Here is a 16,187-nt window from a genome sequence, read left to right on the forward strand (position 1 = left end):
GCATTGAAGGCTTCCCATTGCTCGTTAGCTGTTTTACCCGTCAATCTTTCTTTCCAGTCCACCACTAGGACCCTTTTTAATTCACTGAAATTTGCCCTCTTCCTGTTGAGTATCTTCACCTTTGATTGTTCTTTGTACCTTTCCATAAGTACTGTAAACCTAATGATGTTGTGATCACTGATGTTCAGTTGCTCTCCTACTGAAACCTGCTCCACTTGCCCCACTTCATTCCCCAGAACTAGATCCAGCACTGCTTCCTTCCTCGTTGGGCTGGAAACATTCTGATCCAGAAAGTTATCCTGCACACACTTCAGGAATCCTCCCCCCTCCTTGCCCTTTACACTGTTATTTTGCCAGTCTATGTGAGGATAATTGAAGTTCCCCCATTATCACTACTCTTTCGTTTTTGCTTTGCTTTTCTGAAATCTGTTTGCAGATTTGCTCATCTATCTCCTTCCCACTATTTGGTGGTCTGAGGTTCCTGTGTTGGACGGTGATTGTCTATTTCCCAGGAGTTATCCATTATTCTCATTGAATCACAATTTCCACTCTCACTCGAATTAGCAGTTTGATCCTTTGCAGCCTTTGACAGAGCAGTGAGCAGCTCTTTATTGTGATAACTATGTTGAAGAGCACTTCAGTGCTGGATATCCCCAACGTGCATTAGAGCAATCAGCGAGAGAATCCGTTAATAAGACCCTCAGGCCTGACAGGCTTTTGCCGTGCACCATTCAGTCCATCAGAACATAGTGTTAAAATGCTGAGAATGTGTGTCTGAGTTACAGGAAGCCAAAGTAATCTGTGTGGCATTGGGTGAGGGGGAGGGAGTCAAATGATCACAAGTGTTCTGCTTTTCTCCAGTGGTTTAAATGTCACACCTAAGCTCAACGATTATATTCTCACTTTGTCTGGCTCTCAAATCCGTGTGGCCTGTGCACAGGTAGGATTGGCAGCTTACTGCTGTCCGTGGCTTTGTAATAGAAGTGCTCGCGAAGCTCGAAAAGGCAGCAGATATTCTCATTTGTTGCTCTGATTAGATTGCGCCGAGAGGAACAGCTTGACAGCTTTACAGCCGAAAAGGGTCTAAAGTAGTGCGAACGTCAATACAAAAACGCATTAAAAGATGCCGTAGCACGTGGATCACAGAGGGAACGAGCTGCCCAATTACGCAGGTTACACGGTTGCTGTTATCCAATTGTGCATCCAGAGAATGCACTGAGGAATAATGCAATTTTCATTCTATTGACAAGATAACATTAATAAAGCTGGTCTCAGGGTAGACCGTTGCTGTGTTAATGTTGCAGGGATTACAAGCCATTATTTTTATGTAATGCACGCTGCATTATGTACCATCTCACCTGGTTAGCTTTGGTAAGGTGATTGTTCAGGTGAGACTCTCGCTCTCCTGCTTCTCACTACCACTGCTGCTCAGTCATTTCCTGTTCTGTTGCTTGACCTTCTCCCTCACTAGCACCTCGCAGGCACATGCAGGCCACTGACATGGTGAGGAATGGAAACAGCCGAGATTTATGATGGCGTAAGGTGCTGTAAAAATGTTTCAAGAGTAGCACGGATGGGTGAGAATCAGTGGCTTTGAGTCAGAACAAGAGCTGATAAATCTATCCTTGCTAAATGGTTGAGCAACAGCTACAAATAATCCACTCACAAAATATACTGTCACTACACTTTACAGTGAATCCTTTGAGACGTCCTCCCAATGTGAAAAGTTCTGCGTAAATGTATATTGCTGTTGTTCTCATTTTTAATGAGCACTCTGGGACGCCTCCCCGCAAGAAAGGCGCTATATAAATGCAACATTGTTGTTTTTGTAGTAAGTGGAATTACAGCTGGATTTGTTTGCTGAAGAGCTGGCGATAAGCATTGAGTTGGTGTAAAAGACCTTAATTTATAATAATCCTTGCATTCAATATTATTATTATTATAGCACCTTATCACGTAGCTGAGACGTTTCAAAGCACTTCACAGGATATACTGTAAAGTGAATTGAATGTGTATTCTGTGGGTGAAACGTGGCAGCCAGTTACACACAGCAGCGTCCCACAAAGAGGGTGAGTAACCAGTTTTATCCAGGGGATTGTTGGCTAGGACACCGGGAGAAACTCCCTCCTCTTGTCGAATACTGCCATGGGATCTTTAACATTCACCTGAACAGGCAGACAGGACCTCGGTTTAAAGTCTCATCTGAAGGACGGATGTATTGACAGCGATGCAGGAAAACACCAGGTTGTATTTTTTTTAGACTGAGATATCGTCAAGTGAACAAAGCAAAAGATCACTTTTTCCCCCCCAACTTATGTTTGACCCACGAGCACTTTGGGGAACAGTTTGACTTCCCCATCAGTTTGGTGCGGGAACCTGTTCAGTACTAACATTTCCTCCTTTGAATTCAGTAGCAAAATATGGAGCTTCTGTTGCTCAACGCAGCCAAGAAAATGTTCAGATTTGTCAGCCTCAGACAGGTTACCAGCTCAGTTGTGTATTCTATTCTCACGATGTTATTCCTTGATTAGCTGCCATGTTTCCATATCTGTGTCTTTTTGTTATAAAACTAATATTATCCATATCTCCAACTTGTCCCTTCCTTCACCTTGTTCAAGGTCAGTCATAAGACCTATCTCTATGACCACATTTTTCAGCACCTTTCGTCCTTCCCCAACCCCCTCGGCTCCCACCTCCAGCTTGGATGCCAAACCAGTGTTCCTCCTAACTGCGTAAATGTAAATTTGTATTGTATTCCTTTGGCTTTGTAGAACAGTAACAGTAAAAGGTTGAAAGGGAGAATGAGCCTCTTCATTAAAACTGGGGATTTTAACAGTGTGTTAACCTGACCTGACAGACAGGACAGAACCACACTCTCAGGAGATGGATTATAAACAAGTCATTTTCAGTTTACAGAGGCTCAGCATTTCCTTGGTTTATTCCCACTTGTGACTAACCATGCTTGCTTTTCAAGTCGGGAGGAGGTCTCAAAGCACTTCACAGGATATCATTGTAAAGTGTGGTGACTGTGTGATTTGTGGCCAACGCGGCAATCAATTTGCACACAGCAATGTCCCGCAAACAACCATAAAATGAATCAACAATTTTTTTTCATCTGGGCGATTACAGAAACCTTTCTCGATGTCGTGGCAAAGAAGTCATTCCCTTCTTGCTTTCAGGAGCTGCCGGGCACGTAAAAAGAGAGAAGAGTTTTACCGAGCAGCGGAATGCTCATCAACACAGTGTAAGCGGTGGCTCCACTATGTGTGTAACCACACATGAAATACCTGGACTGGAAATGTCAAGACCAGAAAGTGCTGACAGATTTGCTTGGTGTCAAAATAATAATAATAATCCTTGTATTTGATAGAGCTCCTTATAGTGCTTTCACTTGCGAGATGAGTGCTCTAACCACTGAGCTACAGGACTCCACATGGATCACAAGAGCAAGCACAGCAATCACCAGTGATCTGCACCTTGATGGTACTGCAGGCTCAGAAACACTTTGAGTTTCAGTTTTAGAGCAGAGTTTGTGTTTTTTTTATCTTTTCAAAGCTCTCAAATAAGAGACTGCAATGTCTCAAACAGTAGATCACAGGATCAGTTTGGATGAAGACAATTATTTGGCCAATCTGATCTCATCCCTCCAGAATAACCACCCTCCCATCCTTTCATCAAAGAATCAAGCAGCTTTTTGAACAAGTTTCAGTGTCTTGGCCTCAACCACCCTTATTAACAACCTGTTTCAGTTGTTAATTACCCTCTGAGTAAAGAAAAACTTCTTGGTGTCTGTGCTGAAATTGCCCTTTGCCACTTTAAACCTGTGTCCTCTTGTTCTATTGGTGTATCCTAAGTAATGATCTGGGTTTACTTTTTTGATTCCATTTAAAATGTTATACACCTTTATGGGGTAGATCTCCTCTAAATCGTCTTTTCTCAAGACTGAACAGCCCGAGTTTGTCTGATCATACTCTTGCTGAATTTCTATTGAGTTCTACATCTGTGTCCTTAAACCAGCTTGTACATCAATGCCTGACAGCACGTGACAGGAATTCTTGTCAGATGTAGTGACTGTTTCGTTGTAGGCAAATGTCATAGCCAATTTGTGGCCAACTAAGGTGCGAGGTAACAAGAGCTGGGAATGTTTTGCTGGTGTAGAGGGGGCCCTTGGGAGATCCTATTGAAGGATTTGAGATGCTAAAAGGCTTTAGCTAAACTGAGAGCTAATAATATATTTAATATAGAGTCACCAAAGTCACAACAAGGGGACACAGCCTGAAGCTCCAGAGAGGGAAAGTGAACATACACTATTGATTTGATTGCTTCACACAGAGAGTGTGTGGGTTACACTACCGAGGGAGGCGGATTGTGACAGCCAAGTTAAATGGGTATAAGAGAACCATTTGCGAGGATATGGATTGGAGTGTATGACAGGACGAGTGGTGTGGCATTACTTATTTATGTGTTTACTTTAGGGGCTGTCCATATAGACCTGTAACCCTAGAATTAGCCATCGTAGAATGAGACGTCTCGAAGACATGATAAGGTGCTATATCAAATGCAAGGATTATTATTATCATATATCACATATCCAACACATGGCAAGAAAGGATCTTGCTGAGAAATATTGTGCTTCTTTTTACTAACAAAGACACAATCCTTCTACGTATATTGCGTATAATGTATCAGAGTTTGTTGCTATATCCACATACCATCCTGAGCTGCTTGGCTGTCCATCACTGCCCAGAAACTGCCCTAGGCAAATGTGAAGGATATGCAAGCCTTATTGACCATGGAAAGGGAGGATGACAATGTGGAGACTGATGTCTATTTCCTGACTCTAAGGAGATGTTTGATCTTATGCCTCACCCCCATGTTGCTCACCATCCCAATGAAGGTAAAGAACAGAAATGAACAAATTGTATACCAACAATAATTCTTGGATTTGATGTACGGGGTTATCACATTGCCAGAACTTCTATAAGTGCTTTGCAGGATTTTGTCTGAAGTGGACTAACTGTGTATTTTAAGCAATCAATTTGCACACAGCAACGTTCTGCAAACAGTTGTGAAGTGAATGACAAATGTTTTATCTGAGGGATAGTTGGCCAGGACACACACACGCACAAATCCATACAAACACATAAATATACACGAACACACACACACACACACACATGAACACACACATACACACACACGACCAGAGGATTTGAAAGGAGGGCAGCAAAGCCGATTTAGAGGTTTAGATTATAGAGCTGTGAAACTGGGGTTGGGAAAACTAAATCTGTGTAAAAGCAGAATAGGAAAATCAAAGGACATAGAGGAGAGAGCTGATTATCCACACTAATTGGACAATTCCCATTCTGAATAAAGAAAAAAGATCAGATAATTTGGTGATGCAAACTACAAATTGGTTACACTGCTAAAATACAAAGCTTATTTCAATATGAAACATTTTACCATGTGCTATGTACACTCTCATTCTTTCTTTCTCTCTGTCTCTCTCCAAATCTCAATATCTCTCCTCTCTATAGCTTTCTTTTTCTCTTGTGTCGATCTGCCTCTCTGGCTTTCTCTTTCTCTCTCTCTCCCTGTTTCTAACTCAGCCCTGAGCGCTATCGAGTGAGAAGGGAGTTTCTTTCTCCTGGTTGCCTGGACAACAATCCTCAAAATAAAAATTGACTACTCACTTCATGGCTGTTTGTGGGATATTGCTTTGTGCAAAATGGCTGCCACCTTCGCCCACAAAACATACAGTCACTATTTCACAGTGATTCCTGTAAAGTGTTTTGAGACATCCTCGTGACATGAAAGATGTTATCATCAAATTCCAGGATTAGTAGAAGCTGTCAGACACATTTATTACATAGGTTTGGGCCTGATTCACCTTTGGGGAGTGGAGGGAGGATTTGGAGAAGGAAAAGAGGTGGACAGTTAGTCCAACAATGATGCCTGAAAAAAAGCTTGTTTCCTGGTTCCTAAACCAGTTTTAGCCAGAGAACAGTGAACACGGAAGAAACAAAAGAATGGAAAATAAGTTATGAAATCATGTGAAACCACACAGCTCAATGGAGTCTCTCTACAGTTTTACCTTGGGTTATTTTCCATAGTCTATCACTTCCTTTGCACGAAGTCCAGTTGCATTACATGGCTATGTTTATTCATGTTGAACCATGGCTTTTTTATGATTTGATGATGTAGTTTTTATAATTGTTACTCATGAGTGTTTGACCAAGTTCTCTCAATGTTACACAGGGACACAGTTTACTGGAGCGACACAAAATGTTGAAGTGTCATTGTGAGTTTGTGTTATTCACTGCTCATGTTCGTGACAAGCAGTGCATGCGAGAGAAGGCACTGAGAGAGAAAGCAGGTCAGGACACAAAAAGAGGGAAGATGTTGTCAGGGAGAGATAAGACTGACGATTAGTGAAAAGGACATGAATAGACAGCTGAGAGTCATAGAACCATTTACATCACAGAAGAAGGCCATTTGGCCCATCGTGTCTGTGCCGGTTCTTTTAAGAACAATCTTTTCAGGCCCATTGACCTGTCCTCTTCCCCATATAGTTTGACTCCTTTTTTAAATATGGATCTACTTCCCTTTTGAAAGCTGATATGGATTCTGCCTCAACCCATCGTTCCTGGTAGGAAGTTCCACATCCTAACCATTCTGTGTGTAAAACCTTCCTCCTAACCTATGCAGATGCTCGTTTACTAACTACCTTAAATTGATACCCTTTAATTACTGACTTCTAGTCACTAATAATAATCCTTGCATTTGATACAGCGCTTTTCACGTCTTCTAGACGTCTCAAAGCGCTTCACAGAGTATACCTTAGAGTGAATTGACTGTATATTTGTGGGCAAAACTCGGCAGCCAATTGCGCACAGCAGCTTCCCACAAAGTCGTGGATTGAAGTGACCAATTTTATGCTTTTTTTTCTTGAGAGATTATTATTAGACGTGTGGAGTAAGGAAACTTGCCCAAGGTTTCGCCCTGCTGGGAATCAAACCCAGGTCTCTCGCTTGCAAAGCGAGTGCTCTAACCACTGAGCTACAGGACTCCTACAACTCACTAACTCATTGACTTAGAGTTAGAAATTGAGGAAACGATGAGAGAGATATGAAATACAAAACACACAACCACTACACTTGCCAGTAAATCCTGTAAGATGTCTTCTTTAGACATCTTGAAGATTATCATTACGATTAAGATTATCATTATCATTGATAATCATAATATTATTTGTGTTGACCACATTCTGCGGTGTGATATAAATAGGACAAGCAGCGTTGCTGAGAATTCATTCACCGCTGAGAATCAAGCCTCCGCATGATAGCTGACCCCTGTGTGTCACTGGGCTGTCACGTTAAGATCACCTTGCAGCTCAATGATTTAATGCTCCCTATGAATCTGTATTGAATCTGTACTCTGTATTGCATTCGCCGACATAAATCAGAGTTCAGTGAGTGCCCTCTCGGGTGAAACGTGGTTTAAAATGCATACAGTGGACATTGATAGCAGTAATGCTTGAGATTTGGCTCGGGATTAAAAAAAGGCCCAAATTCATTTCCTAGTCTTTGTGCGCGTGTGTGTGTGAATGTGTGGGTGAATGAGTACCTGTGTGTGTTAATGTACGAGTGTTAGTGTATTAGTGTGTGTCTGTTAGTGTGTGTGTGTGTGTGTGTGTTAGTGTGTGTGTGTGTGTGTGTCTCCTGAAGGTGACTTTAATCTGACTGCAAAAGGAGGGATGTGGAGCTGGCTGAGGGATACCTGCCTCACTATCTGAGTTTAGCTTTTTGCAGATTAATCGCAAGAAGACGTTACTAACAGCTGGGATTCACAGCTGGCTTGTGCTGCTCCTAATGAGAGAGACAACACTGAAGTGTGGCCGGTAAATGAGTGGGAGGGGATAGGGGAAGAGGAGAGAAAATGGTGATCAAACAAAGCGGATGAATACAATCTTAAACCACATTTATAGGTGAAAACAAAAAGGGCTTCAACACTTACTTTACAACAACTCGCATTTCTATAACTCTTTCTCCAAGCCAGGCTCAGTGTGTGTCAGCCAGGCTTAGTATTTGTGTGTGTGTGTAAGCCAGGCTGTGTGTATGTGTGTCAGTCTGGCTCAGAGTGTGTTGTTTGTGCATATGTGTGTGTCAGCCAGACTCAGTGTGTGTGTGTGTGTGTGTGTCAGTCTAGCTCAGTTGTCTGAGCCTGATCAATAGCTAGCAATCTCATCTCTGAGTCAGAAGGTTGTGGATTCAAGCCGGGGATGTTGAACTCTTAAGTACGTCTAAGATGACAATCCGGTGCAGTGTTGATGAAACATTGAACTGAGGTCCCGTCTACCTATACAGATGGACGTTAAAGATCCCACAGCGCTCCTCGAAAACAGAAAGGAATGTCTCCTCAACAATCTCTTAGATAAAATTGGCTGTTTGCTCAAGGGCTGTTTGCGAGGCATTGCTGTGTGCAAACTGGCTGCTGCGTTTGTCTACAAATTACACAGTCACTACATTTTACAGGGTATCCTGTGAAACTCTTTGAGATGTTCTCCAGGGCGGCACGGCAATACATCAAATATAATTATTATTAATATTATTCGAATTGGACTGAGCAGATTCAGTATTTTGCAACAAACCTAGTTCATTACCTGCAGTCAGTGTAACAGGAAACCTGTGGCCTGATGTGTGGTTCATTGCTCAGACTCTGTGAGGTGAAGCTTTGTAAAGTGGTTCTGCAGTGATATTGTTATAATGCCATAAATTTGTTTAAATTCATTTAAAATCAAATTAAATCTCTTTAAATTCATTTTCAACCTGTTTACGCTTCTCTCACTGAAGCGTAAACTCATCTGAGGCAAAGAAAACAGATTTATTTTCACTTGCAGAAGACCAGCTGGTTCAGTAATCACAACTGGAGGAGCCCACAACACAACACAACTCAACACAACGCTATATGATCTCAGAAGGATTCTTGAATTTGATCCATCGCCCTCTCACGATCAAAACATCTTAAAGCCCTTCACAGAGTTTCCTGTAAAGTGTAGTGATTGTGTATTTGTAGGCACATGTTGGAGCCTTGCAGGCGTTTAATGTCTCATCCGAAGAATGAGGCCTTCGACAATGCAGTGCTCCCCCCAACACTGCAGATCATCCAGTTGTAAGAGTTCCCTGTAACCTATTGCAACATATTTTTCAATGAATTTAATGATGATGATGATGAAGCTATGTATAGCTTTTGGACAGGATATGATCATGCTTTAATGATCCCCAGTCATTGTCAGAGCAAAAATAACCCCTCGAAAAACCAAATCAACCACCATAACCTCATTTGGGGTTTAGTATGATTCAACTTTGTTACTCTCACATAATATGACCTTGTTAATCCTTCAATTTCATTATTGAATTGTAATCACTCCCAGTTGTCCATTACTCCCCTAACTGTGACCTCCAGCTCCTTTGCTTAGTAACCTCCCGCCTGCTCCATGTTCCCTGCCCTCTCCATCTCACCATCAGACGTCACGCTATCAGCCTCTCTGTCCCCGTGCTCTGGAACTCCAGCCTGTGAAGCTCTGATCTTTCACTTCTTCCCCTTTGCCCAGCCTACACCAGCTCGGGCCCAGTCAGCTGTGCGGAGCGTTTTGAGAGAACCTCCTGACATGAAACAACCACAAATTACATTTGTATAGCGCCTTTCATGTTGTGAGGCCATCTCAAGGCGTTGGCTCCATATAAGTAATCAAACGGTGTTGTATTCTCTGTGGTTGTATTTTTGTCTTGCGAGTTATTTTAAGCGGCGAATGTAAGATAGAAAGCCTGTTTGTTGAACACTTCCAAGATCTGCTGATTTTTATTATTCTTTGTAAATAGAAATTGTATCTTTCACCTTTGGAGTATGTGAACTGCCTGATTGTGGGGTGTGAGTTGATGAGAATAGTGCGCGATGCAGTAACCAGTGAGTTGTCTAGATTTAAGGGGCAATGAACCGCAACCCCAACCCTAACTCTAATCTCAGTGATGTAGGATATTTCTTTTGGGGGTAATGAACCTTTGGGTGTTATTTTAACGGTGTGAGAGAGTAAGGATTTGCCCATCAAAAATGAGGAAAGAATCAATTTGACCAAATCATAATACTGGCTCAGTCGATAGCACACTCACCTCTTAGAGATTTGGGGTACAATCCCCAACACTGGGACTTTGAAGTAATATGGTATAGCCTGACAATCCAGTACATTGCAAGGGTGAGGGCATTGTTGGATGAAACGTTAAACCGAGGTCCCGTCTGCCTGTTCAGGTTGGATGTTAAAGATTCTGCAGCACTGTTCAACAACAACAAGAAAATCCAAAAAGAGAAAGGAGTTTTTTCTTAGATAAAATCACTCATTCACTTCATGGCTATTTGTCAGACATTTCTCTGCTAAATCAGCTGCCACATTTGCCTACAAATACTACACTGTACTGTAAAATCCTGTGAAGCACTTTGAAATGTCTCGGTAATGTGAAAAAGTGCAATATTATTAAATACAAGAATTATCATATTAACTAACTGCCTAATGGAATTGCCCCAACTATGGATGCTGTAGATATTCAAGGAAGGGATCTGTCAGAAAGGATGTCTTCTGACAACTACTGACAGTATGTAGAAGAAAGTTTATGCCTGGAGGTGTTTAGCCTGATTACTTACTGAGATGCCTTGTCATGGAGCATTGACGTAACTCAACCCAGGTTGGGATCTAGAGGAATCTCAGCCAGAGGTGAGTATCAAGGTGGTTTCAGCTCAATGTTTGTCACTTCTCTCGAGATCAAATTGTTTTGAACATGTGAACAGGGAGCTTTGTTCTGTGCAAGATGCTCCGAGCTTGCCTGTAACCATTCCAGATCGTGTCATGTCATGTGCTGGAGGCTATTGCGGTGGGATTGGATCGGGGTCATGTATGGGTGTTGAATCGGTTTTATCTTCTTAAGGTAGTTGTTCCCACTATCTCTCTTCTGTGGTGCTGGGATCAGCCGGAATGGAATGAGAAATAGTTGATGATTTCGTCTTTCTATCGCCTCACTCAACGGCTTCCTGTAAACGACTGCAATATTGCCTGTAAAAGTGTAAACATTAAAGCTGAACAAGAGTCAAATGGTGCCAAGTAGCTGTGTATCTGGAGCTGTGAACACTAGCAACATGCTCATTATCTCGGCCCCAGTGTGGAGGTGCTGGCCCAGTCCCACATGTACCGAGCAGTCGACTGATTCCACAGATAACATCTCCCTCCTTAACAAGTTCTTACATTATCATATGAGCCTCTTGACACCACAAACCCTTTTCAGTGTTGATGTCTTCAGCCTGCAAAGTTCTATTATTACACACAGATCCTCTGTGCTTTAAAGGAAAGTGTTGCAAAGTTTCAGGGCAATTAGTAGACAGATGGGCAGGTTTAAAGCTATTTATACTCTTGTCTGGACTGACTGGGAGGGCCCTCCTATTGCTGGGGGTGCTGTCCTTTGGATGAAACATTTACCCGAGATCCCATCTGCCTGTTCAGGTGGATGATAAAGATCACGTAGCGCTATTGGAAAAAAGAAAAGGGAGTTTCTCTCCCAGTGTCCTGGCCAACAATCTGCTAGTTAAAATTGGCCATTGACGTCATAATAATAATAATAATCCTTGCATTTGATATAGCACTTTTCACGTCGGGAGGACGTCCCAAAGCGCTTCACGGAACACACTGTAAAGTGAATTGACTGTATATTTGTGGGCGAACGCAGCAGCCAATTGCGCACAGCAATGTCCCACAGACAGTCGTAGATTGAAAATGACCAAATTATTATTGTTTTTTTTTGTCATGGTTGTTTGTGGGACATTGCTGTACATAAATTAGTTGTCATTACACTTCACAGTAAATATAAGGATTTTTTTTATTTGTTCATGTGTGATCTATGCAGAAGATAAGCTGGTGTGAGTTACACTCACCAGCTGGCTGTCTTGCACTTAAATGCTGAGAGAATAAGCGACACGCATTCCGTTTCACATTGACGGTCTAGTCACTTAGCGAAGCAAGTAAACATTGGCGGAGTGAAAGTGTCACAGGATGAAAGTCAGAGGAGCTGCAGGATTATGAAATTGTTTGCACTGGTTCCCTGCTTCGCACATATTGTATTTTTTAAAGAAAAGAAGCAATTGCTACTAGGCTTTGTATCTATCAGTAGAGTTATATTGATCATCTATCAGTTCGAAACACCCAGAGCTGTATCGGCTGCTGGATTGATTTTTCAGTGGACAGTGGAAAAGAGAGAGCAAAAGATCTGTCCCAAATTTGTGAGTTGGATGACCAAATAATAATGATCCTTACATTTCATATTTTTTCCTTTCACATCAGGAGGATGTCTCAAAAGTGCCTCACAGAATTTACTGTAGAGCGAATTTGTATTTTGTGGGTGAATGTGGCAACTAATTTGCGCTCAGCCATGTCCCAGAAACAGCTATGACCCAACTGACCAATTTCTCTTTGAGTATGCGGGATCTTTAACATCCACCCAAACTGGCAAATGGGACCTTGGGTTTAATCCTCATCTGAAGGACAGCACCTCCAACAATGCTTTGCTTCCCCCAGCGCTGCAATGACATATCAGTTTAGTGTGAATTCAATGTCAAAGCTTTTCGGTTGTTAGATGTAAACCTCACACAGACCATGTGCAAGAACATTGGAAACCAATCTGGATAACTAACCCACCATTGGCCTTCAACCACTCTGCCCCCAACATCTGGAACTCCATCCCCCAATCACTCCGCCTCGCTCCCTCCTTAGTCTCCTTCAAGTCCCGCCTCAAAACCCTCCTCTTCGACCATGTCATCGGCCAACCCCTTTCTCCTCCCCTCCTTTCTCCCCCCTGACCCCAGCTCGGGTCTGATATGCTGTACACTGTCCAGTGCCTTGGGACGTACTCCTGATGTGAAAGGCGCTATACAAATGCAATCTTGTTGTTGTTGTTGTTGTTGTTTAATAAATACAACACATTAAATAGATCAGCTCACAGTGTACAAGTCTGGATTATATGTCATAAAACCTAAAAATAAGAATCTTTCATCTCTTCCTCAGTGACTTAAACTATGATCATTAAATATATAATTTCATAATTACCTATAATTGTGTTCAATCTCAGGTAGTATTTATTAACGATTCTAAATGTCAATAAAGGAAAATGGTATATTTAATGTGCTGGATATAATTAAAATACAAGACTTAATTGGTGGTAATTCGATTTGGTTGCTCCAGTTTTAGTGTGTCAGAGTACAGGATATTTTTTCTGCATCTTACATAATAATAATCCTTGCATTTGATATGCCAATCGACTAATAACCTGGTTCCTGCTGATTGCTAGCTGAACAGAGACGTGTGGAGTAAGGAAACTTGCCCAATGTTTCGCCCTGCTGGGAATCAAACCCAGGGCCTCTCGCTTGCGAGGCGAGTGCTCTAACCACTGAGCTACAGGACTCCACATCACAGCATTTAAATAACAGAGTGAAATAAATAATCTTTTACAATTTGATACAACGCCTTTCACATCGGGTGGACGGCGCACAGAGCTTCACAGGATTTACCGTGAAGGGTAGTGATTGTGTATCTTTATAGGTGGATGTGGTAGCCAATTTAAACACAGCAATGCCCCACAAACGTCCATGAAGTGAATAAAACATTTTGGAGGGGATTGTTGGCCAGGACACGTGGAGAAACGTCTCTGTTCGAATCACATAGTGCCACAGTATCTTTAATGTCCAACTGAACAGGCACAGATGGATCTTGATATGACATCTCATCCAAAGGACAGCACCTCTACGAATGCAAAGTTCCCCCAACACTGTACTGGGCTATCAGCCTAGACTGTACGATTTCAAAGTTTTGACGTGGAGTCCTGTAGCTCAGTGGTTAGAGCACTCGCTTTACAAGTGAGAGACCCGAGTTCAATTCCAGGCAGAGGGCGAAACCTCGGGCAAGTTTCCTTATTCCACACAGAGCCTAATAATAATCCCTTCAAAACCCAAAACAATAATAAATTGGTCATTTTCAATCTACGACTGTTTGTGGGACATTGCTGTGCGCAATTGGCTGCCGCGTTTTCCCAAAAATATACAGCCGATATTGAAAATTTGTGACCAGGGTATACTTTTGAAGGACTTGGAAATAGTATTTTGTACATAAAACTCATTGCTGGTCATACCCTAGGGGCAGCAAGGAAATGGAGTCATCACAGCATTACTAGCTGGAAGCTCCTGTTCCCTCCAGATCATGTGAGGAGGTAACTTGGCTCACTGACCAGTGTCCATCTATCTGTCACCAGGCAGGTTTTTGTGGGTCAGCCGGGTGTCTGACACCATGCGGAAACCCATCACCATGCTTAAGAGTCTCCAAACCAAACTGAGAATTCCATGTATCCCCCCTACACATGGAAATCCCAGAGACAGATTGTTGGAATGGAATATGCTCTTTATCCCTGGAGGGACGCATCCTGCTTACCTAATTCCGGATAGTATTAGGTCCAGGTTGGCAAGAACCAAGGCTTGGGGACCCCAAAGTATGCGTTGGGGGTAACTGCTGGAGTCTAACCAGCTAAAACCGCATATTGGTGCTTGCTGTCTGGCAAGCTTTCCCGCTGCTTGTCCCAGCTAGGACCACCCTACCCATTAGGGCTTTGGCTTCCAGGATTAACAGGAGCAGAGTGGGAGGACTCCCTGCCTATAGTGACTGGTTTCAAGATCCGTCTCAAGTTCTTGCAGAACAAGCGTGTTTCAGCACTGACTGGGAGGAACTGAAGGACTCTCCTCATGACCTGGAAAGACGTCGGCCTGAAAGCTAATGGAGTGGTTGGCTATGGAATGTTCTAGCATTGCCTGATATGCCTGGTGCTGTGCGCGGGTGATGATTGCTCCCGGACAGACAGAAGTGGAAAGCAGAGACAATAGGCAGCCATGGGTAGGTCAGCACCTGGTCGAATTACTTTGGTGGTTTGGTGGCCTGATGGGACAGGCAATGTGCCGTGACCTTAATGAAGAGCTGATACACTCCCCCACCTTGCCAAGAGACGAGAACTTCAAACACTATGAGCATTGGGTCAGGGTGTCAATTAATCAATTAAACAGCTAATTGTTTGGCTACAACAGTCACTATACCTGCCCTTAAACCCTGTGAAGTGCACTGAGGCTTCTGCCCCCTCCCCTCACCCCCAGATATCAAATGTAAAGATGTATCTCTGTATTTATAAAGTACTGAACATCCAAGAAGTTTCAGCAGACATTTTTCAGAAGATACTGTATGCTTTCCGCAGCTCTGTGATCCCACTTGACTGGAAAATTAAAGTTTAATACTATTCTGGGAGATGAGTATTAATATCTTTGAAGTGCAAGTAGCATGAAGAGGAGACTTATTTTGTACATTCTCAGAAAAACAATTACTTAGTGAGCTTTGTTACCTGTGTGAGAGATATCTTGACATACAATTTCTGAATAAAACTGATTGCGTAGTGGAAAAAATTAAATGAAGAGTCTTCTTGTTCTACTGGGAGAACATCAAGCTCTCATTCACGGTATTTCCGAGCAGATTTCTGAATAAGAAATGTGTAATTATCCAATTTCTAAAATATTCAATATGCTGAACAATTAATTATTTCACAGAGAAAAAGTTCTCCAAACCCGTCTTTTAGATGAGACATTAAACCGAGGTCCAGTCTGTCTGTGCCTGTTCAGGTGGATGTTAAAGATCCTGCTCGAAAGGAGAAGGGAATTTCTCTCACCCGGTGTCCTTGTCAATCCCCCAAATAAAATTGATCATTTGTAATAATAATAATAATCCTTGCATTTGATGCAGTGGCTTATCACATCTTCAAAACGTCTCAAAGCGCTTCACAGAATATACTGTAAAGCTAATTGACTGTATACTTTGTGGGCAAAACGCGGCAGCCAATTACGCACAGTAGCGTCCCACAAACAGTTGTGGATTGAATGACCAAATCATTATTATTTTTTTTTTGAAGGGATTATTACCCCCAGAAAAGCCATCCGCCAATCGACTAACAACCGGTTTTCTACTTACTGCTAGGTAAACAGAGGCGTGTGGAGTAAGGAAACTTGCCTAACATTTCACCCTGCCTGCTGGGAATCAAATTCAGGTCCTCTCGCTTGCGAAGCGAGTG

At 42.4% G+C, this 16,187-nt stretch overlaps 1 protein-coding gene and 2 non-coding genes across 3 annotated transcripts in view; 1 reads left to right on the top strand and 2 right to left on the bottom strand.

The window, feature by feature from the left end:
- The window catches only part of csmd2 (CUB and Sushi multiple domains 2), a 696,667-nt gene that overhangs the window by 359,688 nt on the left and 320,792 nt on the right, over positions 1–16,187 (top strand). The gene's annotated exons all lie outside the window — the stretch shown is intronic.
- On the bottom strand, positions 6,998–7,069 carry trnaa-ugc. The gene has a single exon. It is a non-coding gene; the product is annotated as a tRNA-Ala (tRNA).
- Positions 13,424–13,496, bottom strand: trnaa-cgc. Its single transcript has one exon. It is a non-coding gene; the product is annotated as a tRNA-Ala (tRNA).

Source organism: Callorhinchus milii, unplaced genomic scaffold, assembly GCF_018977255.1.
Source record: "Callorhinchus milii isolate IMCB2004 unplaced genomic scaffold, IMCB_Cmil_1.0 Scaffold10, whole genome shotgun sequence".
In the NCBI taxonomy this organism is placed as follows: domain Eukaryota; kingdom Metazoa; phylum Chordata; class Chondrichthyes; order Chimaeriformes; family Callorhinchidae; genus Callorhinchus; species Callorhinchus milii.